The 26,569-nt window shown below is 41.0% G+C and overlaps 1 protein-coding gene across 1 annotated transcript in view; it reads right to left on the reverse strand.

Annotated features, from left to right (window-relative positions):
- Positions 1 to 26,569, reverse strand: part of LOC124788662 (leucine-rich repeat-containing protein 51-like) — a 159,785-nt gene that overhangs the window by 116,809 nt on the left and 16,407 nt on the right. The window contains exon 2 of the mRNA XM_047255938.1: positions 24,058 to 24,201. The gene's annotated coding sequence lies outside the window, so the exon portion shown is untranslated. The remainder of the gene's footprint in view (positions 1 to 24,057; positions 24,202 to 26,569) is intronic.

Consider the following 26,569-nt stretch of genomic DNA (forward strand, 5'->3'; position numbering starts at 1 on the left):
CGTTTTCACACTTATTCTTTCATTATTTAACTTTTTAAAATGATGTTCATAAGTTGTTGTAAGCAGATTTTATTGTAATTAGTTTATTTAAAATGGCAAGTTACCTCATTTATTCAGGGAAAAGCAACAAGTTTGTTTATTGTTTCAGTAATATTTGTTTATTAGTGAATAGCTTTGGGTGTATTAGGTCATCATTAGATAGCAAGTGGATGGCGTCTACAAAGGCACTAGACTTGAAGAAACACAAACTTGAAACATAAAAATGTATTCTACTGAAACGATTCTTTGATCACGACGCTAGCCAAGAAATGTCAAATTGAGAGCTAGTAATTTGCCTTTTGAGTCAAATATGTTATAATAAGTAGCAACTATTATTCTGTATATTGTGATAGAATTATATAGGGAAAGAATTTGGGAGCAGGTGAACTACAGTTTAAATAGTGGCTACTATATAAGAGATACAATTCAATAGCAATTTGAAATGAGTTCTAAGTTCTAATACAAGAGTCACACTGTTCCTCTCTAGCAATACATTGTTGTGAACATTGCCATACATATAGTCTTAATCTATAGATTCTTCTGTCATTTTTTAACAAGTCTATATTTCTTCTCCAGTGGCACGATTAGTGTGGGGTCTGCATTATCGTGCTACAGGATGACCTCCGTTATGCCAGAGCCAAGGTAGCCCCTGAGGGCTGGCAACCCATATTACACCACAGAGGACGAGGTTGTCTATGTTCAAGGCGTATCAAAAGCACCATGGCAAACACCAACTATTTACATGCAAGATAATGGAAACAGACATTCCGAGCACTACTTCCTACAGGGGGGAGCTCGAGCGACGGCCTGCAGGAAGTATCACTACGCCAAAACCTGATTGGCTGGCTGGTTCAAATGGCTCTGAGCACTATGGGACTTAACATCTATGGTCATCAGTCCCCTAGAACTTAGAACTACTTAAACCTAACTAACCTAAGGACAGCACACAACACCCAGCCATCACGAGGCAGGAAAAATCCCTGACCCCGCCGGGAATCGAACCCGGGAACCCGGGCGTGGGAAGCGTGAACGCTACCGCACGACCACGAGATGCGGGCGAGTGGCTGGAGACAGCTATTTAGGGGCTAGAACCAGCACTGAAGTTCAGTTCTCTGCAGATTCCGACCTCGTGTACTTCGACTGCTGAAGATTACGTCTTCGTCTCTGAATTGGGGTCTTAATAGTGTGTGTGTTACCACGAACCTTTGCGGAAAATTAGAAGTGAACTTATGTTTGCCTCAATTAGGAGACTTTTATTGGCACCGTTATTGTTACCTTTTCGTTTGTTGTTCAGTCATCAAACTTGTGAACCTACCTCAATAAAAGTTGTGTTTGTGAAAACTTGCGAATTGTCAGTCGCAACAACCTCCCATAGCACTTATCGTGCACTGCACGACGGAACTTCAGAAACATGTGGATTTAATGGACAGCATTTTTGGTTCGTTTGGGCTTAACAAAATCACACTGTGCAACCCTGCGCATCCCAGCAGACGCGGCCCATAATCTTTCCATCAGATCTCGCTGTCCTTGCTTTCTTTTTTTGACGGCGTTTTGTTTCAGGTTCATAACGATGGAACCAGCTTTTATTGCGTGTTACCATAATCATAAAGTCGTCTCCTCCACTTAGAATCTCTGAAGATGGTTTTGACCTACGCTTCTTCTCTGAACCTTGTTGATATTCGGTCAATAATCGGATACCAAAGGATACAAACGTTAAGATAACGCAAGCACTGCACTGCATCCTCATCCAAGTTTTATTGCGATTTCATTCACAGTGACGCGTCTGACTTTGATGGACTCACATTCTGTTGCTGCGTACCCTATAGATTGTTCGAGAACGACCACTGTGAGTCTCATCATGGCCGGGCAAGATGAGCAGCAACCTGCGGCTGTTAATTGATGACGATGTGTTGCATGGGAACGTGTCGCAGTTGAGTGATTATAGGCGAATACAAGATGACTTAGGCAAAATTTTTAGTTGGTGTTACGAATGGGAGCTTCCTCTAAATGTAGAAAAATGTTAAGTTAATGCAGACGAGTAGGGTAAACAACTCCGTAATGTTATAATGCAACATTAGTAGTGAAATACCCGACACAGTCAAGTGGATTAAATGTCTAGGCATAGCGTTGCAAAGCGATATGAAATGCAATGAGCACTTAAGAACAGTAGTAAGGAAGGCAAACCGTCGACTTAGGTTTATTAGGAGAATTTTAAAGAAGTGTGGTTCATCTGTAAAGGAGACCACGTGTAGAACACAAGTGCGATCCGTTCTTGAGTACTGCTCGAGTGTTTTGGATCCCCACCAGTCCGGATTAAAGGAAGAGATCGAAGCAGTTCGTAGGCAGGCTGACAAATTTGTTAACAAAGCGAGTATTGTGGAGACGTTATGTGAAATCAAATGGGAATCCCTGGTGAGAAGACGACGTTCTTTTCGCGAAACTCTATTGGGAAAATTTACAGCATTGACAATTCAGCTGGTTGCACAATGTTTCCTCTGACGCCAACGTACATTTCCTGTAAGGACCGAAAAGATAAGACAAGAGAAATTAGGGCTCATACGGAGTCTCATACAGTAGAAAAAATCAGTGTAAGGGCATGGATATTTGTAGGAAAATTACCGTTCTCGGCTGGAATAATTGCACAGTGTATACGCAAGCATGAGATCCAGTATACTAAGAAATGCAGTCAAATGGTATCGCATTTGGTGTAAGTAGTACAGTGTATGACAAGACTTCAATAATTCGGGTGGAAGAGACTGGAACTCAATATAAAGGCAGTGGGCTCTTTCTGGTGTTAGTGTGTGCATATGTTACTCTGCTGCAGATAGGAAACAGACACCATTACTGACGGTTCATCTTGTGTACATAAACCACGATTGTGACAGTGCCACGTGGGATACAGTTATCATGAGACAAAAAAGTGAAGATCGATGCATACATGGCAATGGGACACTCTTATCATCAAACAGCCAATAAATTGAACTGTTCAAGTACAGTGATTGATAATTTCTTTAGATTTGGAGTACGACATGGACAGAACGTAAAATATGGGCTAAGTAGAAAATTATTTGAGGCATCGAAATGGTTCCTTTTGCGCAAAGTAAGGGACAAAATTCCTTTTGTTTTACCGTTGTTAGTAACTGCCAGACGTGTACGACAAATACTGTAGAACGACAAATATCGTGCACTCAAGAAACGCCTGCAGAAACCTGTTTAACGCCTGCAGAAACCTGTTTAACATGCAAACATAAACGGGCTCGATTGGAATTCGCTGAAAAACATATGTCATGGACTTCAGAATCGGATAAAGTGTTCTTCAGGGATGAGAAGAAGTTTAATGGGCCGGATGGATGTCAGTATTGTTGGCATGCTCTGAGAACAGAGCAGCTGGTAAGAATAAGCAGAAATTTTGGTTGTGGATAAGTTTCGATTTGGGCAGCTTCCTGCGCTAAAGGTAAATCACGCTTTACTTGGCTGAACGCTAAACTATAACATGTACACTGAGATGCTAGAGGCAGAGCTGATTAAAATGTATGAGGACTTAAGGAACAAAGTCTAATGTTTCAACTAGATTATGCATCTGTGCATGTTTCTGCTACAACCAGAAAGTGGCCTGCACTTAGCCTGGATATGAACCCCGTGGAAAACCTTTGGGAATACTTTCAAGTCGTGTTTATAGCAATGGAAGGTAATTTGAAGCCAAGAGCGATACGAGAAGAGCGACCGACAATTTCATTACAAGCACTGCAAATCCCTAATAAATAAATAAATAAATAAATAAAAATTAAAGAAAAAAAGGTAATTAGGAAGAATAGAATTACGAACAAAGCAATAACACAACAGCACAGTGAGTGCCTTCATACCAATTTCCACACAGGAAATACAAACGCCTTATTTTTTTACTCGTGGTATCAAAGAAACTATGTAATTCCGTCATGATTCTTTATATGTTATCGGTATATACTACTTTCACAATAAATTCGATACAGTATGCTACAGACATTGTACTATTATTGTCGTAGAAACCTTACTTTTAAACTGAGTTCCACAAGTGTAGACAGCTGTTTGTCTCTCGCTCTGTTTGTGAGTGGAATTGGAAAGAAATGACTAGTGGTGGTACAAGCTATCCTACGTTGTGCATTGTAACGTTGCTTGCGGAATATCTATGTAGACGTAGATACAGATGGTGACGTAGATGGTTCTGTTCCCATCTTGGAAGGGTTTCACTAAACGCATAACATCGTTGGCGCACATACACGCATCTCTATATGTATGCTGAAATGTGAGCAGAATTTCAGCAGCAGACTTGGCCTCTTTAACAAAGAATTCGATTAATTGTCGCTGTCGAACAGAAAGACCGATGTCAACCGTTTCCTAACGTGAGAGGAGTTAACGCTTCGATGTACAATACACACAAAGTCTTTAGACTACGCTAACGCAGTCGGTTTTATTACATCGATGAAATTAGAGTTGTGACAGAGGATTGCTTACGACTTTCCGTATGACGCTCGTACAACGTACACATTGTCATACATTTATTAATTATTCTTGTTTTGGGCGCTAAGAAAAGAAGCGCCGTTGAATCCTCGGAGCACGACCCACTACGATCAGCTGAGCGACAGTCATTACGTGTAAGTTTGCAGTGTGGCGTCAGCTGATCAGGTCGATAGGCGTCCTGCTTGCGACTGAATTTTCTGAATAAAACACGGCGGGGCGGGCAGACATCGACCGCAGCTAATGCGGGGGGAGCGGACGCAGGCATAACACGTACACACTTTAACTGTGTACACAACACTGTCTCGCGGTGAACTCACTTCCGACTGCTACATTCTTTAACGGTTCTCAAATGAATCGGCCACTCAACTTCAAGACACAAACATGACCTACATTTTCAAGTAGTAGACATTCTAATAATAAAAAGTGAATATCGTAACCCTACAATAATGTAACAGTCTGAGGCTCAAGAAAATGCCAAAAATTTTATTAAATATTGTGAGTCAATCAAATCGATATTATTTTGAGGATCTCATGTCTGTGGAAGCTGCATGTTGAGTTCGAATCTGCTTCACTGTTATCTTGAACCATAATATGTATAAGATATTTTTAACGTAAGTGAAAGATGAAATCCATTTTTAATACATATCGAAAATAGAGAATCCCATCAACAGTTTCAAAACTCAGTTTCAAAATTAGAGATATGACATTGTTAGCATCATGCAAAAAGTTATTGGATCTAAATTACGTAAGCTCATGAAGTAAATATGATTATTACACGTTAACAAAACAGTAAATTATATTGTGTATAATGGCCGTAAACGTCATCCTTCATCTAAAGAATACAGATAACCTAAGTTATAATATAAGTTATTTCACTTTCAATGGCTATTTTACAGCCTATACAGTATAGCTGTCCCTTTGCTTTTGACATGTAATGTATCTGAATTTGAACAATAACAATATAGAAAGAGATATGGTACTAATTACACTACAGACCATTAAAATGGCTACACCACGAATATGACGTGCAACAGACGCGAAATTTAACCGACAAGAAGAAAATGCTGTGATATGCTAATGATTAACTTTTCAGAGCATTCACACAAGGTTGGCGCCGGTGGCGACACCTACAACGTGCTGACATGAGGAAAGTTTCCAACCGATTTCTCATACACAAACAGCAGTTGACCGGCGTTGCCTGGTGAAACGGTGTTGTGATGCCTCGTGGAAGGAGGAGAAATGCGTACCATCACATTTCCGACTTTGATTAAGGTCGGATTGTAGCCTATCGCGACTGCGGTTTATCAAATGGTTCAAATGGCTCTGAGCACTATGGGACTCAACTTCTGAGGTCATTAGTCCCCTAGAACTTAGAACTAGTTAAACCTAACTAACCTACGGCCATCACACACATCCATGCCCGAGGCAGCATTCGAACCTGCGACCGTAGCGGTCTCGTGGCTCCAGAATGCAGCGCTTAGAACCGCACGGCTACTGCGGCCGGCTGCGGTTTATCGTATCGCGACATTGCAGCTCGCGTTGGTCGAGATCCAATGACTGTTAACAGAATATGGAATCGGCGGGTTCAGGAGGGTAATACGGAACGCCTTGCTGGATCCCAACGGCCTCGTATCACTAGCAGTCGAGATGACAGGCATCCTATCCGCATTGCTGTAACGGATCGTGCAGCCACGTCTCGATCCCGAAGTCAACTGATGGGGACGCTTGCAAGACAACAACCATCTGCACGAACAGTTCGACGACGTTTGCAGCAGCATGGACTATCAGTTCGGAGACCATGGTTGGGGTTACCCTTGATGCTGCATCACAGACAGGAGTGCCTGCGATAGTGTACTCAACGACGAACCTGGGTGCACGAATGGCAAAACGTCATTTTTTCGGATGAATCCAGGTTCTGTTTACAGCATCATGATGGTCACATCCGCGTTTGGTGACATCGCGGTGAGCGCACATTGGAAGCGTGTATTCGTCATCACCATACTGGCGTATCACCCGGAGTGTTGGTATGGGGTGCCATTGGTTACACGTCTCGGTCACCTCCTGTTCGCATTGACGGCACTTTGAACAGTGGACGTTACATTTCAGATGTGTTAACACCCGTGGCTCTACTCTTCATTCGATGCCTGCGCCGGCCGGAGTGGCCCAGCGGTTCTAGGCGCTACAGTCTGGAACCACGCGACCGCAACGGTCGCAGGTTCGAATCCTGCCTCGGGCATGGATGTGTGTGATGTCCTTACCTTAGTTAGGTTTAAGTAGTTCTAAGTTGTAGGGGACTGATGACCACAGCAGTAAGTCCCATAGTGCTCAGAGCCATTTGAACCATTTGAACCGATCCCTGCGAAACCCTAAATTTCAGCAGGATAATGCACAACCGCATGTCGCAGGTCCTGTACGGGCGTTTCTGGATACAGAAAATGTTCGACTGCTGCCCTGGCCAGGACATTCTCCAGATCTCTCACCAATTGAAAACGTCTGGTCAATGGTGGCCGAACAACTGGCTCGTCACAGTACGCCAGTCACCACTCTTGATGAACTGTGGTATCGTGTTGAAGCTGCATGGGCAGCTGTACCTGTACACGCCATCCAAGCTCTGTTATGACTCAATGCCCAGCGTATCAAGGCCGTTATTACGGCCAGAGGTGGTTGTTCTGCGTACCGATTTCTCAGGGTCTATGAAACCAAATTGCGTGAGAATGTAATCTCATGTCAGTTCTAGTATAATATATTTGTCCAATGAATACCCGTTTATCATCTGCATTTCTTTTTGGTGTAGCAATTTTAATGGCCAGTAGTGTAAGCACACTTGCGGAAAACTACTCAATATAAAAACTGCAATACAATAAAGTAAACACCAGTAATGGAGGAAACCTTGCATACATATCGTCTACCGGAGCATAAGGAAACGTTTGAACCTACAAAGCAAACAACTAATATGAAGAGATCATACCGGATGTATTTGGAAAAGACCCTTTACATATCGTCATTCAGAGTCAATCTCGCTTCCATGAAGAATGGGATTCTAGATAGGTTTGCTCGACTTCACAATTTAGCTGCGTTGGTTAAAAGACGAACTTAACGGGCAAGTCACCGATTCAAACAACTTCCATATATGCTCGACTGCTCGATGTTTAACATAATTTGAGTAGATATTCCAACGAAGAAGCGTTACATACCGGTCAAAACGTTCTTGGACACTCCTTGTTGCAAATGCACAACTTGTATCGTACTGGAATTCATCTCCAAGAAACTGTTTGCGTAGGGACATCATTTAGACGTCTAGCACTATTGTAGCTGTGCCAGTAGGGAATATGTGAAATTCATAGTCATCCATAATACAAAACGGCACTCCAGACAACTGCCCGAGTTATTCAGCAACTATGACGCTGGATGATGTGCTCTGGAAAACAGAATTCACTGTTAAAGTACGTCTCCTTCGCCATAATCGAGTCGCAACAAAATGATGCGACGGAATCACAGGCATCCTCCGCAAGGGCGGGGGGGGGGGGGGGAGGGAGACGAGATGGAGCACTCATCCCTTCTAAAGGAAATTCTCACGCATTTCTAACTTCGATTACTTTGGTTCTGATAATCGGCTTGTTTAGCGCTGCTGAGCACAATGGGCCCTAGCGTGGCTTTAGCATTTACTATATATAATTTCGATTTGTTTAGTTGAGATGCTCTTAACGGGAATTTGTGTTGTTTCGCTCATTCTTTCCTCCGCCGCTTCCTCGTACAGCGCTTAGTCACAGAGCATTAAAGTGAGTCGAGGGGCCTTTCCTGTGGCGAAGGGCTGGAGGGCCTATTCTCCAACCTTCGACACCCTTGGGTAATTACGGCGTCCAGCACAGCACCAGTCTCGCTGCTGTTTTCTCTGTGTCTGCTTGTTTACTCAGTTTCTCATCTCGCCTTCCTATCGGGTTTGCTTTGGATTAGTTAGTTCTCAAGCTAATTACATAAATGAGCGAATATATTCAGCAATGTAGATAACGATGTGAACCAAATAATATAGGTAACATTTTTTCCTAAAACCAGGGAGCCTAGACCGAAAAAAATCCGGAAAAGTGTGGATACAACTCGTGCACTGAGGGATCTGTATACAGATAGTTCATTCATCCCGGGAATCGAGGATTTCGACGATTTTTGCCTCTTATAGATATCGATACGGGCAAAATATCAAAATATGTCACATAAAAGGCCGTATCTTCCAATTACATTGGAGTAGAAGCTTATATCATTCTATTACCCCAAAGGACAATAGACTTCAGCGTGTGAGGTGAATTTCAGCTTCATACGTCTACCTATTCCTGAGAAAAAGGGTTTTTAACAGTCGGACAGACAGACACGGATAGGTCGACAACAAAGTGGCCCTATATGCGTTCCATTTTTACCGACTGGAGTACGGAACCCTAAAAACATACAGTCAGCGCCATTAGCTGATGACTCCTGGTGGTTTTAATTTCACTGAGTTTTTCATTCATTCATTTCCAGTTTGGTTTGTATAGGCAGCTTACGAAGAAGAGAAACATGAGGCAGCACCACACTCCGCATAGCAGGCTGCAATAAGCTACACATGTGCCACACAGCTACCAACCTAGTCGCAGAAATCTCCAACATATCTCAAGTATTTTCTCGAGAATGAACCCCTCCAACTATGATTTGTTAGGTATATTTTGTACACAATAATGTATGGCATAAAATGTACCCAACGTAAATTGGCCAGTGACTATATTTTTCGCTCAAAACTTCTCAAAATTTTGCTCGGGTTCGTACTTTGAAGTATCGCAATAACTATGGACAATAATGGAAAGAAAAAACTGATGTATGGCTACAAGATGCGGAAAAACAATATTTTTTACCGAACAGTTTCCTCGAAACCGTATGAGAAAGACTGCACAGCAAAGAACACACGCGAATCCCAAAACAATGGGTTTTATTTTTTTTATGCGAAAAGTAAAAGTTTTTCTGAGAAACTAACAAGGACGGATGTAGCTTTGCTTCATCTACATAGATCTTTTTTTTCTGTCTTTAGGCAAACCCGGTGATGTGAAATTTTACTCCCTGTGATCATACGATTCGAGTTGTGTGGATGACCAGGACCTCTGCAGTTGTGGGTATCCAGAGGGCGGAGGAAGTTTGGGACATCTCACGTGTTCCAAAGGCCACTCTATCTACTTCTATGCTCTGTGACCGTTCCAGCACCATTGCGCGCCGATACTGAAGACGATTCCTTGCTCATCATACACAAGGGTGCAGTATACCTACTAGCATCCGTCTTCTGTTCCCCTCCTCTTGATGCAAAAGGTAATCACGACAGCAGTTTCCGATTTGTCTGTCGACAAAAAAACATCCGTGACGGCTTGTTGACTACTCAGTTTTACAATGAAGAGCTCTTTAACAGTCTGAAGAACGCAGCCATTCTGTACTGAAGATGTGTACATCTGCACACCCATAGATCCAGCTGCAGCTGTCGAGAAGGGAAAAAAAGTGTAAAATTTCAAGTTCGAAAAGATGCCCTCTCCAGATATTCGAACCCGCTCAAACTACATAGAGTTAGCATATAGCAACGTGCAGTCATAGAATTACGAATCCTACTGTCCACTTGGCATGGCTGCTCGACAATGTGTTAAACTGGGAAGACGAGAGCCACCTTGGTTCAGCATTAAACAGTCGTTCATACTTGCCATTTTCAGGGTAGTTTTTGGAGGTTTACGACGTTTACATAGCCGAAACTTCCCCTGGATTGCCCTTTACTCAAACAACCTAAAAACGTAGCTTTAGAAACGCATTTTGTTCGACAGTAATTATGCTCGTCAACATTAAAATAGAACAGAAGAAATTTTAAAAAATGCAATAAATTCATTAACATGGTCAAATGTGTAACTAGAAAGAGTTGTAGGTGGCATCACATTTGGAGAAGTGATTTTTAACCTTTGTTTCCTTTATGTCCACTTCGAGGAGAATCAAATATGTGTCTGCAGCATAAGGGCGCTCAAAGGCGAGTTTATCAGCGCCCTTATCCTCATTAAAACAAACGAATGTGGATAATGTCTCTAAAACTGTTGCACACTGTGAGGAGGAAATCCATGAAGCGATGCTCGTTCACATACTTCCACCTCACTCGCGGTGAGCCACATAAGAATTCTATCTAAGAAGCCTGAAGACAACTGAAAAAGAGTGAAAGGTGCTATACCTGGGCTTAAAACAGATTTAAAATCATAGAAGAGCTAAAAGAAAGGCACAGGGAAATACAAAGGTGAGCCAGTCACCCTGTTAACACAGTACCAACATCTCCCTAAAATTTTAGGAAACAAGTTGGACATATCATAAAACCTTAAAACTCTCATCACATTCGTGCGAGAGTTTCCTAAAATAGAGGGTAGATCTGGCGGCAACACAAGCACAACACATTGGAGGGTCCTCTCGCCAGAGCAAGAATCCGTGCGTCATTGGGTTGTGGCCTATGTGAAGACATGTACGGAGAACCTCATCCCACTTGCATGGCTGGAAGGAGGTACACCACTGCTGCGTTGTAGACTTGGAGCTTTTCGTCTGTCACTTCCAGCCAATCATCTTCCCACCGACGCATGACGCTGTATCTCAACAGCAAGACGAGAGCATGCAGGGGGAAGGCACATCGAACTAACCGAGGATCAAGACACGCCTCCTTGACTGCTACATCTGCCATTTCATTCCCCGCAATACTTGTGTACCATGTCACCCAGCAGGAGGACGACTCCTTCTCCAGCCGTTATGGCCAGAGGAGGGCGTCCTGCACGTCGTGGACTACTTTACAGTTGGACACAAGCGTTTCAGAGACTGAAGGACACTCAGGGAGTCGAAACAGACGAGGAATTTAGCAGGCGGGGCGCTTCTCACCTGCTCCAGCACCCTCAAGGTCATAAATAATTCGGTATCGAATACAGACAACTCTGAAGGCATCCGTAACCTTGAGGACACAATCTGGGAAAACAACAGGGTAGTAAACGGAATACTCCTGTTTAGACCCGTCTGTGAAGGCAGTCCGATAGTTTTGGTGCCCATTTAAAATTAAAAACAGGAGCAGGAGTGCTGTCTCTACTGTACTGCACTGAGCCTAAAGTTACTCAGGCCCTGTGGATTTGAGTCCCTGCATGCAGGGACTCTAGCACACATTTCGCACTGATACCAAATGGCTTCGTTGCCCGTGGATGGTTCGTAAAGAGGCGTATGAGTAACGGTTTGGTATGCTGGGGAATTGGGAGTAGCGAAGGACTGACACGCCTGACGCACCATGAGAAGCTGCCGCCGGACGATGTGTTTCAATTCGCCAGCCTCAGCACAGAGACTGGGTGTGGGACTGGTCCTGCAAGCGCCCGTGGACAGCCTGATGCCCTCATGGTGTACAGCGTCAATGACTTTTAGGAACAAACGCCTCGCTGACCTGTACACTATGCACCCATGTCCAGCCGCGATGGAACTAAAGCCCTATAAAACTGGAGCAGATGCGCCCAGTACGCTATCAATGACCTACAAATAAGACAATTCAAAGTGTTCTGTGCCTTCTGTGTCCTTGCCTTCAGGTCCTTGAGGCGTGGTAAGCACAACAACTGGGGAAAAAAATGAGACCCAAAAACCGCACAGATTCTATAAAAGCGAGAATGGTTTTCTACAAACGCAATTCAAGTAAATCAAAAATACGACAAGAACGATTAAAATGAACACACACAAACTTATCCGCAGAAAACGTATAACCAGTCTTTGCATCCCACTCCTCCAGCCTCTTCAATGTAAATTGGAGCTGATGAGTTGTTTTTACAATACTGGAGAAGGAACAGAAAAACTGCAAATTCGTCCACAAATAAGGAGAATTGTATGGGACTCCTTACGGTAAACGTGATAATGTTCATAGCTGTGGCAAAGAGGATAACACTTAAAGCACTGCCCTGAGGAACACCATTCTCCTGTTCGAAAGGATCCGAAAGCACGTGACCAATCCGCTTAGACAGGAAAGATGGGAAGGTAGCCACGAAACCCATTCGTGGAGTTACACCAGAATACTGTGTCTCCAAGCAGTGACGTAGGCTTACCGATGTTAAAGAATATACCAAGACAATGATGTTTACGTAGGAAGCTCGCTGAATAGGCGCCTCTAGCAGAGTCAGGTTGCCGACCGTGGACCGATATCTCAGGAATCCACACTGAGAGCAGATAAGGAATTGCCTGGTCTCTAACAACCAGACCAGGCGACGGTTAACCATTCGCTCAAGGCTCTTTCCAACACAGCTCGTTAAGGCAACTACTGCAGTAGGGATCAGTATTCTCCTCTCCATGAGTTTGGAAACTGACCTGCCTACCATATCAAAGTAGTACGTTTGAGGAGGATTTCCTTTGACGCCGCTGACAAATGTCGAAGCATACAGTACCGGATATGTCTGTGACCAGGTGCAGTATCACGAGTCTGAGACAGTGCCGATTCCAACTCCTACATGGAGAAGGGGCAGTTATAAGATTCAGTATTGTGGGATCTGAAGTCCAACTTGCCACTCTCTGCAATCGCACGGTAGTGGGGAAAGGCCGGATTCTGGCTAGCATTGGCAGTAGTCGCTGCAAAATGCTCTGTCATCATCCGAGCGATGTTCTGGGTGTTGTTGGAGACACCCCTGTTTCAGCACTGCTGCTTTCGGTAAATGACATTGTTTACTGGAAACCCTCCTGATAGCTTCCCATACTTTTGTAGAACAAGTGGAATTTTTGCCATTAAATTTTTTGCTCACAACGCGGCGAGCCTTGATCATCGCGACTCGAAAGGCTGTGTGGTTGTCTGCTGTTGGGCGGCATTTAAACCGTCGAAGTTGTGCACTCCTGTTTTGGTTTGCTAAACGGCACTCATCAGTCCACCAAGGTGCAGGTTGCCTGCAAGATGACCTGAAGCCTTTGGGATGGATAAGTCAGCGGCATGATTAATCACTCATGTGATGTGGTCCATCCATTCCCGGACGCTGTCGCGATGTTCAGACACAGCCAGCGTTCAGTTAGCCCTGCTGACCATTCATTTCTGTGCCTTCTGTTCAAGCAATCCTCCATCCAGTAGGTGAATCCACGATGGAAAGTGGTCACTGGAATGAAAGTCATCAGTTGCTTTCCACTGTGCTGTGTCTGGAAAGTCTGGAAAGCAGAAAGAAAGGTCGACGTCTGGGGACGACCCAGTAGCAGTCGAGAAATGAGTAGGACAGCCTGTGTTGAGAATGTACAGCTCCTGAGATATCATGACGTTCTCCAAGACTCGACACCTATGACAAATATAGTTCGAGCCCCATAATACATTACAGCCATTGATATCAGCCATCTGGAGATACGGGAGGGGCAGTTGTGCAATAAGATCTGTGAGAGCCTCAGTATCTATCGCATAACATGGAGGTAAATACAAGGAACAGGTAGTGATCTTATGAACCACATGAACGGCAATGACTACTGCTTGTAGATCAGTAACCAAGCTGAGAGCAGAGGAATGGTGTGTGTTATTGGCAAACACAGTAGCCCCACCCGTGGCTCTTGCCGCAGGACAAACAGTATGGCAGTTCTTGCTGTTTTCTTTTGTTGACATCCAACAGGATTTTTTCTGTCAGTCTGATATTTTCCTTTTACACATCTTTATTTACAGTGTAAACCTTAACTCTTATTGCTATATGAATAAAAAAAATTTAATGCGTAACTTGTTGCATACCTCGGATTTAATCAGACGAAAAATGAAATTTCACATGGCTGAATAAAAAATGTGGCATTCATACTAATAATATAAAATGATGGAAGTTAGCATACACTAATGAAATGTCTTACCTTATAGGTAGGAAAGTAATCTACCTTTAGAAATACTTTGAGTGGATAGCTATCGGTGGTGTAAGGTGAAATATGTTTTGTGAATGTCCTGCCGAACTTACTTAGGGGGGCATGATTGACGCTCACACTCACTGAAGCAGGTGTCAAAAATAGACAGTTTTTAAAATCTTGCTCCCTCTCGGGCGAATTTCCATGCACGACCATGGAGGGAGCACAAATTCAGATTGGGATTGCTGCGATATTTTGAGACGGTTATCTTTATGACAGAAAATTTTCTGCACAGCGGAAATTCTCACCAGCCTCACGACGGCTTCGGAATTCCCAGTGAACAATGAACAAGTTTGAAAGAATTAAAACGCAAGTAAATGGCTCAAATGGCTCTGAGCACTATGGGACTAAACTGCTGTGGTCATCAGTCCCCTAGAACTTAGAACTTCTTAAACCTAACTAACCTAAGGACATCACACACATCCATGCCCGAGGCAGGATTCGAACCTGCGACCGTAGCAGTCGCACGGTTCCGGACTGCGCGCCTAGAACCGCGAGACCACCGCGGCCGGCTAAAACGCAAGTAGAACTATAACGAACGCAAAGCCAGAATTTTTAATACTTTGCGTTTAGTTATGAATCCTAACAGAACATATGTCCCCGAACTTAAAACAAGGCGCGATATTCTGCCTGAAACATGAAAATTTAGGGTAAGTTACCTTCTTAAGTAAGTAATAGAATCAATAGAACGCACTGGGTCAATCTGGCGCTGTCATCGGCCGGTTGTTAGTCGGCCTCTGGACAGGGCTAACTACTACTAATAACAAAAATAGCAACCGAGATTGCAAATTTATTTTGTATCTAAGTTTGGCAATCGGTTTCGGCCATTACATCAGATGGGGTAAAATGTAGTACCTGGAGGTTAATGTTCCTGGGGACACACTACGTTTTTTTGGTGATACTTCAGTCTAGTGATTGATTTTAGGCTCTCGTGAAGGAATACGTTCTAGAGACCAATTTAAGCAGTTTCCGACATTTTCTATAGTTTATATCTTTTTAGACACAAAATTACGATTTATACACCATCCGTAATTGCTGTGTATTCTACACATTTAAGGTCTGTATAATATATTAAAGCTGTTCGGAATATATTGTTAATACTTCAGATATAGAATTTTATAGACAGTAAATTCTATATATCTTAAGAAGTATTTATATAAAATGTGGACAGTTAAGCCACAATTCGTGCGTCATGCTGTACCCTGAAACAGAAAGTAATTTAGCATGGAGCTTGTGATACAAATGAACTCTTTCTTCAAAGTCTTATCAATTTTACCTGTCTTGAAAATAAAAAAAAACTTCTATTTCGAAATGTGTTTAACTCGTAAATGATTTTTGATAATACTGCTTCTTAATTTGATTTTATTTACTCATTGTCGATGTGTGGTACAGTAATAAAGCAGGTTAACAGGTAGACTATTAAATACAGCAGGGGTACTCAACCTGTCGATCGCAATCGATCGTCCGATCGCCATGGCTCTGGGAGTCGATCTTCCAAAACTTTTGTCCGAAACCTGTTTAAATGAGCTGTTTGTGTAAAATACCAGTTTTTTGACAACGAGTGATTTTCACGGTGTTGGTAGGCAGTACATCTGACAACACTGCTTCCGCCTCTTTCGTCTCCATCTGCAATCCACCGCCATTAACGCTGCTGCCAAGCAACTGTGTTTCCTCCTTCATGATGTGGTTACGTGTTTGTGAAAAATAAGTGAAGATAAACAAGGAAAGCATACCACTTTAATCGCGAGTGGTCAGATTTTCGGATTTCAAGGCAATGAAACCTGTTCTAGCTTTCACAGCTCAACCGTTCCAAAAATTGGGTGTGGAACGTATTTACAGTAACGTGAATTTTTTTTTCTCGTTATGAGACTGAAGCTGGAGAAATAATTCGATTTGAGACTGACTTTTCCTTAGAATACAATCAAGATAACTTATGGAAAGTAGGGAATGTACAAATCTACACTAACATTCTAAAGTAGCATCGTATGTTTTATCGTTTTTTGGATAAACTTATCTATGTGAGGTAACGTTTTCAACGGCTGAACGCAGTGAAATCTAAGTGTAGAAATAAGCTGACTGATCCTTATCCTTCAAACCATATAAGGTTGACTCTGAAAAATTATTCACCAATTATAGTAAATTTACTGATGATATGCAAGGCCACTAAACTTTTGCCAACGTTTATGACTCTGTATATTTTAATTTTTTTCACATATGTAATATATTGATGGCTGAGATGCTATCAACATGACTATGTTGTACCTTGGAATATTTTTTCACATTTGAAAAGAACCTTACTTTTTCAGAGTGTTTTTGTAATTTTAGAAATAGAGTGTAGCACATAAAAGAGAATGAAATAATTTAAAAATGAATGAGAAGATATATTAAACTTATAGTACACTACAGGCGAAAGTCTGAAAAGTGTACCAAGGTACCACACCATCTCCTGCCTGCAGTGACTCTTCGTACTGGCTCTCCTTGTCATCTGGAGTCTTGATCTGAAGATGTAACGACCGAAACCGATTACCAATAACAGACATAAAATAAATTTGTAATCAAGATTGCTATTTTTTTATTATTACATTAAGTCGATTGCTGAGTTCCTTCATTATATAAAAAATTCTTTGACTTCATCTAACTCGTATTGCACTGTTTCGTAAATCACATTTTGGTAAGAGTGTTTTTCTGTCAGAAAGGTATTACTCCAAGTGGTTATGTTCCTGTTAAGTCTTGTGAAGGGTACCTTACATCGTTAATAATTCGTATCCAAGGGTAAATTATTGTTTTAAGCATAGTTTACGTTATTCTCTGATGTAACAACAGCATTCGTGATCACGCTGATGGAGTGATTTCTGATTCTGAGTATTTTTGAGTTAGGCTTATAAGTTCGATTTATTTGTGTCTGTTTCACTGTGACAAGGTTATGGTTAGGTAATAATAATAATAATAATAATAATAATAATAATAATAATATTTACTAAATTCAATTAGATGTGAAGTATTGTCTGAAGGAAGATTTACTTTCAACGAAGTATGTGGGAATGGTTGCTAGACTCCAATTACCTTGCTAATATATACACCTCTGCGCTCGCAGAGGCGAATAAGTGCTGCAACTTGACGTCGTAAGCAGTAGAATCGCACTTTTTGTTACGTGCTAATGAGAAAGTTACGTTCTATACTTCACATTAAAAGTGAGACTCTTTGAACGTATACTGAGTAGTATTTGTAGGAGAAAACATCTTTGCTTTCCTACATAGACCATAAATATCATTGTCTACGCGTGCCCATATCTCTGCCGTTTGAGTTCTGAAACCAACATCTAAGTCACATGACTCGGGGCAGGAAGCCGAGTTACCATCATCACGAGCTATGTGGAGTTGACAGTTACGTTTTTTATCTTTTATAACTGAAATCAGGCACTGATTTCAACAATAAAACAACTTGCCTTATTGCTATTAAACATGTCGTAGTACAATTAACGTAATATATCTAAAATTCCTAATATAAATGCGATCGCTATCGTTTTTACATGTGGTCAGGTGAAACGTACTGACAGCACTGTTTATGAGCAACAGAATTACAGAACTTTTGTGAGTACCTGTTTTCGTTGCACTGAGAGTTTTTAGTTCACCGCTTCCACAGTAGTAAAAGACAAAATGAAATTTCTCAACAAGACGTGTGAAATGATTTGTCACGCTTTTTTAAAAAATGAAATCCTTTTACATCCATATTGTCTGTTTTTTTCACAAAGTAAACATCTATAGTTTGACTTTTGCGTAACAGTCAGATACCAGAAGAGTATATATCGTAATATATTAGAAAACGTTGATTACAGAGAAAATATCTGTAGTTCGTTTGATGTTAATATTCTGCCATCTTAAAATCTTTAGTCTTTCGTGAAGTTTAACTTCTAAGGACCAACATACATCCTTACTTTTAACTCATGAAAATATCTCTTCAAGGAATGTGAAATAGTACACCTTTACAACTGACATTTTCGTCGGTTTGCTAATCTGAAGGCTGTGAAACAACACTTCTCTGAGTACATATGGAGGTCATTACTTCTGTTTCTAATACAAAGCACAAAATCCGATCTGAGGCAAAAATTCCACGAAGAAGAAGAAGAACCTTCATGGATGTAGAATAAGTCAAAAGTTACATTAACAAAAGACAACCAAATTTTATAGGTTAATCTCTACTGGTATTCACATTAAACTATCTACCATTGTATTGATTAGTATTGTTATGCCTACACTAGGTAAATTTAACTAAAAAAAGTAAAAAGAAAATTGCTACCTTGAAAGAAGACGCTGCCTCCACATTTGCTGATTATTTCCTATTGGTAGCTTGATATTTACTTCACTACCTCTGTTTTTAGGAAACAGATTAGTGGCTGTAAATTACTGTTTGACATATAGCTTTACAAAGAGAACTCTTAACTGCCATGTAACCGACAGAACTTATTAATCCTTCTATCTAGATCTTCAGATAATTTCTAGAAAGAGTATCTAATTAAGCTATTTTCTTTCTTTTAAATTGATAGGGATTCCCCATACATAACTCCACCTTGAACACAGGCCAAAAATCTAAAGTGTACATGAAGATTACTTTGTATGTCTTATCCTGTGATTGTATGCGTTACAGTTCACCTGAAGTTTGTTTTTGCTAGCTGCAAGAAAAATCACTAAGGAATACATGGATTGAGGAGTGTCTGAAGAGTTCCAAGGATCTTAAAAAGGATTCTGCACAGTTTATGGTTATTGCCTCACACAGTAATCCTGCTGTTCAATTCCGGTGAAAAAACACTTGATTCATTTTAAGCTCCCTGCTTCAGAGAATAATTCTTTATTAGGTAAACAGCCTCTGTTTAACAAGCTCATTATGAGTTTCATAGAAATGCATTAACTTGTTTAGGATCTGCAATAAGCTATATGGTATGTGTTAGAGAATAATTATTGCTATTTTTTCTAGTAAGTTGTCAGGGAGAAATGACTTCTGGTGACCAAACTTTACTCTTCCTGGCCTGGTGCCAAAAATTTCAACAGGTCCCTTAGGACAGCAATGAACATAACAGAAAAATGAAAGAACTGTTACTAGTGATAGAAGTACTTAATTTATGAGTATTGGTGTAATAGAAAAACAGCATTATTACTGTATCATTTAACACAGGTCGTTTAGAACCAACTTTGTTTAATCCAATTTTTGCTGCATTGGAAACACTGTATGAGGGGGAAGAAGGAAAAATAAGTCAGTCATCTTAAAAATTAAGACAATATCACAGTTTTAAGGCACAAAAATTTCGAAACTAATATTCTGATTTACACATTGAAACAAATCTAAGGCATTAATCTCTCACTTGTCAGCAACAGAGTTTAAGAAAAATACAGAGAAATTTACAGAATGGCACTCAAATTCACTAATTTATTTCACACAGACAAACACAAAAACTACAGCTCAGCTGCTGGTGACATGACTTCTGCAATTGTAAATGCCATCACATATATATGTAATTCTATTTACAAGACAATCACAAAATCATTGATTACTAAACAAAACTATTTTTGAATGGAAACTTCTAACCAGAACATGGTGTAGCTTCTCGCTGTGGGTCTCACTCTATGATGTAACCTTCTTTTACAATACCCAATGAGTATAGCTATTTTTAAGTTGATGAATGTGTTTAGCAAGGGGAGGTCTGTTTGAAACACGTTTATTCAGCTGAAGGAAAATGTCATTCCTTATGTCCCGCAAAGCTGAGATAACTAATTTCTTTAAAGGGTTCGTCACATTAAAAATGGCCATTTGTCTAATACTTTCTGGTCCGTTTGGCACAAATAAACATGATCATTGGATGTAATAAACAAGACACCTCTGTTATTTCTGTTCAAGATACCGGTGCTAGAAACTTCAGAACATGATGAAATTTGCCAAAAGTGGCACAACAGCTTTTTTTCAGTTTCCTAGCCAAAGTGTAAGAAACTGGATGAGGTATGTCATCATAGTTGCTATTTATTACAATGGCAGAACAGTCAGCACTAATAGATTTAACAGTCTGAATGTGTACAAAAAATCTCTTGGAAGCAGCTTCGGACTGCTGGACTAATTTTCTGCTCATCTATGACTTATCACAGCACTGAAAAGAACTTCCACAAAGGTCTTGACTGAGTTTATATGCCAGTACGAAAGTCCTTCGGGGTGAAAAATCTGCTTCTGACAGCGTCATACACAACTAAAGTTGGATACAGACGGTTTAATTGTAATCATAAAACCAGTTCTTGATGAGCGAACCAGCAAAGTTCCCACAGGCGATTCTTTTATGTAAACTGGCAATGTTTTGCTTGCTTTACACACTGTAAGTGGAAAAAGTCATAAAATATGAAATATAAATGCTTATTTTGCGTAAAAACCGGACATTGTTAATATAAATGGGCTTTATTTATTAAAAAAACACAATAAAACATTTCATTCGTTTTGTTGAGGAATCGTCAGAAAAGCAATGCCGCCTGCCAAACTGATTTTTAGACTTCAGTTCCTGTGGAAGCGGTGTACTAAAAGACTCACAGTGCAACAAAAATAAGTATTCACTGAAGAACTGTAATTGTGTTGCTTGTAAACAGAACTGTCCGTACGTTTCACCTGGCTACACGTGAAAACGATAACCATCGCATTAATATTAGAAACTTGGGAGAAATTAGGTTAACTGCACTACTACATACGTAGTAGCAATAAGGCAAATTGTTTTATTGTTAACATCAATGTCCAATTTCAGCTATAAAGGAGAAAACCTGTAACTGTCAAAGTCACTCCACCCGCTGCTTAATAACAGAAACACGGATTCCCGCCCCGAATTATGTGACTGTGGCTGGTTTCAGAATAATGACGTCACACGTGGTCTATATTATTTATGATCTATGGTTTCGTACACAGTCAGAATATCGATTGAGTCAACATAATGTACGAACATGAAGCTGGGATTCTCGAGCGACGATAAACTTTTCCTATGTAACGCCAAAAATTTTAATTATAGTTATCACACTCGTAAAAGGTGTTTTATGTGCTGAAAAATATTGAGTCGGTGTATATAGGCATTACGTTTATTTTACTGCAGTTCAAATGGGTACAGTTAATGGCTCTAAGCACTATGGGACTTAACATCTGAGGTCATCAGTCCCCTAGACTTAGAACTACTTAAACCTAACTAATCTAAGGACATGACACACATCTATGTCTGAGGCAGGATTCGAACCTGCGACCGGAGCAGAAGCGCGGTTCCGGACTGAAACGCCTAGAATCGCTCGGCCGCAGCGCCCGCCGGTACGGTTAATACTGGAGCTTCTTTACTAAGGAAGGACGATTTCAAAAAAGGACCATAAAATAAAACTGGAAGTCTTTCATTCCCTCCCCCCCCCCCCCATCGCCCTCAAAAAACTGCAAAATCTCTTTGAAAGGGTACAGTACCGCTCGACATTGAAAATAGGTAAAACATTCTTCCCTATTCTTGTCAGAACAACATATTTTTTGTAATAATAACTCAATTTCACATAATACACCAAAGCCGGATACCAGTGTAGGAAAGAATGACAATTTATTTATTTAATTGATCACATGTGCACTCCCACAAAATAAATCCCTACATCCAATTTGGTGAGATCTGCGAAATGAATGAATGTATGGTCGTCTGCTAACCACAGATAGTGAATGTGCAATATATGGTCATCTTTGAGATGGTCCTTTGGTCACCTTTGGTGGAACCAAAGAGATGAAATTTACCTGAGCTTTGAGCGCCTGAAATGTGGATGACCAATGGGTAGCATGGTGTTCCCCCACCTCGACGGAGGTGCGAGATGACCTGAAGAACGGCCATGTTTCAGCATTCTGGCGCTGGATCTTGTGTTGGTAAGACCTGTCTTAGGTGTGCTCCGTAAAGACAAAAGAGTGGGTAGAATGGTATGCATGTGGAGTACTTAAGAGTAGTTTGGAATAATAATTTCTCTATTTCAGGAACTTTTGTGGGGAGAATTAAATGTCAGGCAGGTAATATTAAGGGGATCGTAGTAATCTTCGAAAGTGACCAACGGTCACAATGAAACCACGTGTAGCAATAAGTTGAAATACTTCCGAGTGCTAAAGTTAAGCTGAATTACTGGCGTGTGTACTATAAGTTGGAAATATTTAAAAAATGGCGTGTGCAGGACTTGAAATTAGAGACGAGTACTTCCACGTGGTGAGTACTGTGTGAGTCTCAATCTGTGTGTGAGACAAAGGATAAAGAGAAGTATTCGTCCATGGTATCAGTTGAGGAATCGCGTGTGTGACGAATATGTTCTTAATATTACTTTGCGTGTTACGTTTCCGTGTGACGCTTGATTCGAACTATAATACTCAGAGAGTGAAGCAAGGTGAGTCAGCCGTCTATCCAGCAACGCCACTCGGCTTGCATTGCACAGGAAGACGTACGTATATCCTCCAGAGTTCATAGTAGGAAAGAAAAGTTACGAAGTGGGGCAGTGTCGTGTGAAACTGGGATAAATACCAATTGAAGTGGGAAAGCTGAAAGTGATGTGGTTATAAAGTTGTGACTATTCCTTGTGTTGTATTCCATGTTGCCAGTGTGGTGTATTTCATGTAATTTAAGTATGTGTGGTTTGCATGGGAGATTAGCAAGATAGGTTCAGAGGCAGTGGGTTATGCGTGTTCCTTTCTGTACTGCTCGGTGTGGAGGAAAGTTTCGTGATGATGGTTGTGAGAGTCGAAGTGTGAGATATATCAAAAGATCCACCATCCTATCCAGAAAGTGCACTGTAGTGTTAGATATTTACGAGACCATAAGATAGAGAATCACCAATCTGAAGCCATGCCCACTGGGCGGAGTTCGTCATGTGCAATTGTTGTAGAAAATGTACTGGTGTGTTTAGGTTATAGAATTTATCGGAATAAAAAAAGATGGTGAACAGAAAAAGATTGGTGGCCTTTTCCTTCGAATAGTATGTTGTCATGATATTCAGTGCGATGGCCACGTTTTGATCAATGCCGTTAAATAAGAAAGAAAATGTGGTATTGTCAGAGCGTAGTGAAGAGTCAGAGTTGTGTAAATTAGTAATAGTCAGATGTGCGTTTCCGTATCAGTTGCGCAATATTCAAACAGGAGAATAATTTGTAACTTAATTGTGAGTACTAGAGCTCATGTTACTTGATAAATAAGAATGAGTCCACTCGCTTGGCAGACCACTCATCTTGCAGGCCTGACTTCTTGATGCCACAGTATGAGCAAGGCGTGTGGGTGCCTCTCATCTTTTACACTTAATACAAGAATGATTTCATTGGGAGATGTTTGCAAGTTCTGTGTGTGTGTGTGTGTGTGTGTGTGTGTGTGTGTGTGTGTGTGTGTGTGTCTGTGTGTGTATCCGCAGGAGTCTTTTTTCTACGTTGATTCAACGCCATGGATTTATTCACGTAATATTTATTCTGTAATGTAGTGGACACTCGGAAGTAAAATGCGACAAATAAATACGGTGGCATGTAGAATACAGGGTGCTTCAAAAAGATTTATCCGATTTCAAAAGTCTGTATCTTCTACATGAATGAAAATAGAACTTGGGGTTGCAATTGAACTTACGTACCGAAACTAGAGTTTACCTTGATCACACAGTGTACGCTTTCACGGCCGGTACTGAGTTCACTTGAAACTCCCGGGCTGATAGGCCGTGGTCGATGTATAACACTTTCTCCTGATGTTTCATCTTCGACTGTGGGAGACGTCTTCAGAGGTGAAGAGGTGAACTGCAACCAGAAATCGAGGGAACGCCGATTATATAGGTGGTGTAGAGGGTACCACAGTCCATCACATGATGTCGATTGCGAGATTATCTCTGCATTCTCGATTGAAAGTAATCGATCGTCATTCCTATGGTTGAATGTTGACATCCAATTTTGTCTAATTTAACAACTCGACATTTTCTGTTAAAATTATTACAGTGTTTGTAAAGCTCAATAGCCTCTCTATACCTACGCACATGATAATGCAATGTTTTCGTATTGATGCTAGTCTCATTGAATTTTATTTCATGATTACCTACGTGTAAACACGTTCCACTATGGCCGACTTAGCCATGTGTCCCAGGTTAACGAGATGGGTGTTAACACTTCTTTTCGTGGTACCCATGTAAACTATTCCACAGCTACAAGGAATTTCATATACACCCGGTATAGCCAAAGAATGTACATCTTTTGCCGATCTTAAACATTCTTGTATCTTCCTGGCCGGTGTGAAGATAGTTTCCTCACTATACTTACTCAACACTTTCCCTTATGCGATCTGTAATCTTAGTAATGAACGGAAGGCAAACTTACCTGCCCGCGCGGAGTGGACGCGCGGTTTGAGGCGCCATGTCATGGATTGCGCGGCCCCTCCCGCCGGAGGTTCGAGTCCTCCCTCGGGCATGGGTTTGTGTGTTGTTCTTGGCAAAAGTTAGTTTAAGTTAGATTAAGTAGTGTGTACGTCTAGGGACCGATGACCTCAGCGGTTTGGTCCCTTAGGAATTCACACACATTTGAACATTTTTTTGCAAACTTACCCTTGGGCGGCCGTTGTTCCTCATTGATCTTGGTTGTCTCCCTAGGGCGAAATGCTCGATCTACCTCCATATTAGAAGAACCATTCTTCTTGACGGTTGACCGTAGATATTCAACCTCATATTTTAAATGAGTCGGTTCACAAATTTTGTACGCCCCCTGTACCAAGGCTTTAATCACGAATATGAAACATAGGAGAAAGATTCGTACATCGACCAAGGCCTATCAGCCCGAAAGTTTCAAGTGAAGTGTTGCCTGTTGTAAGCTGACGGTTGATGTGTTTGCCGGTAAAGGCTTCCTGGAGAATCTAGCTAGCTCACTCGCTCACTCAGTCATTCCGACTTTTTCCAGAATTTCGAGAATATGCCGATATTTTATTTGTCAATGGGATGAAGCAGCAGAGTACTGGCATCTGGCCATTTCTTAACGACGAGCTGCTTCAACGGGGAACCGGCTATAAAGGACGTAGGGATCTCGCATTGCACCATTGGACTGAAAGGTCGCGTTACTTCTCGGCATGTGATTTTTTGGTGCTGGGGTGTGTCAAAGACTGCCTCTGTTTGCTCCCCCTTCCCTCCTCCTCCCCCCCCCCCCCCCTAAAACCTTTGGTAAGAGAATGCAGTGCCTCCTAACATGCTTGTTTGAGTTTGACTAACAACTGGATGTTTATCGTGTGTCCAATGGAATGCGTATTGAACATTTGTGAAAGGTACATGAAGAATTTGATCCCAAACGTAACTGTAAAAAAAGCACCCCAAGGTTATATATGCATGTACATATCAAGTATACCCTTGTAAAATCGGATGATACATTTGAAAATAAAAACGTTTTCGTCCTACGTGTAAGTTAATATTCATCCCCAGGTTTCAGTCTACATCACGTACAAGATATAGACTTATGAAGTCGAATGAATCTTTTTCACACACCATGATCTTTTGTGTGCTTGCCCATTATAATGAGGTTAACGAAATTACAAAACTCTATAAAAATAATGGAAAATTATAAATCGGTAATTTTGAGCATGCCATACTTCAAATTCGATGTTTACACTTTGGCATACAGCAAAGCTATTCAGGAATTCCGCCGTAGCGTTAAATGACCATATCTGAGACTTTACAATACGACCAAATGCAGTAAAAAACTTTTATAAACAGTGGTGGCTAGTCTTTCAACTATATATATATATATATATATATATATATATATATATATATATATATATATAGAAGGTAATGTCCAGACTGACAGACTCATCATCGCCCAACCAAAACCGTTAAGGACACCAACTTAAAATTTGGAGAGGGTATTGGTCTTATACTGTAGACGCCGTTTAAAATGGGCTTTTTGAAAATATGTTGCTTTTAAAGCAGTTTTGAAGCTAGAACTACGAAAATTGGTGTTTGACCTCTCAGTCAGAAATAAAAAAACGTGGTTCAGAATTTTTGGAAACTGAACCACTGTAGTGGATGAAAGTTTCTTTGAAAACAGATCATTATTAAAGAACCGTTAACGCATTTTAAAACTACGTGGATGAAAACTGGTATTTGACTTCTCGATTAGAAATTTAAAAAAATGT

This window comes from Schistocerca piceifrons, chromosome 3 (genome assembly GCF_021461385.2).
Source record: "Schistocerca piceifrons isolate TAMUIC-IGC-003096 chromosome 3, iqSchPice1.1, whole genome shotgun sequence".
NCBI lineage: Eukaryota > Metazoa > Arthropoda > Insecta > Orthoptera > Acrididae > Schistocerca > Schistocerca piceifrons.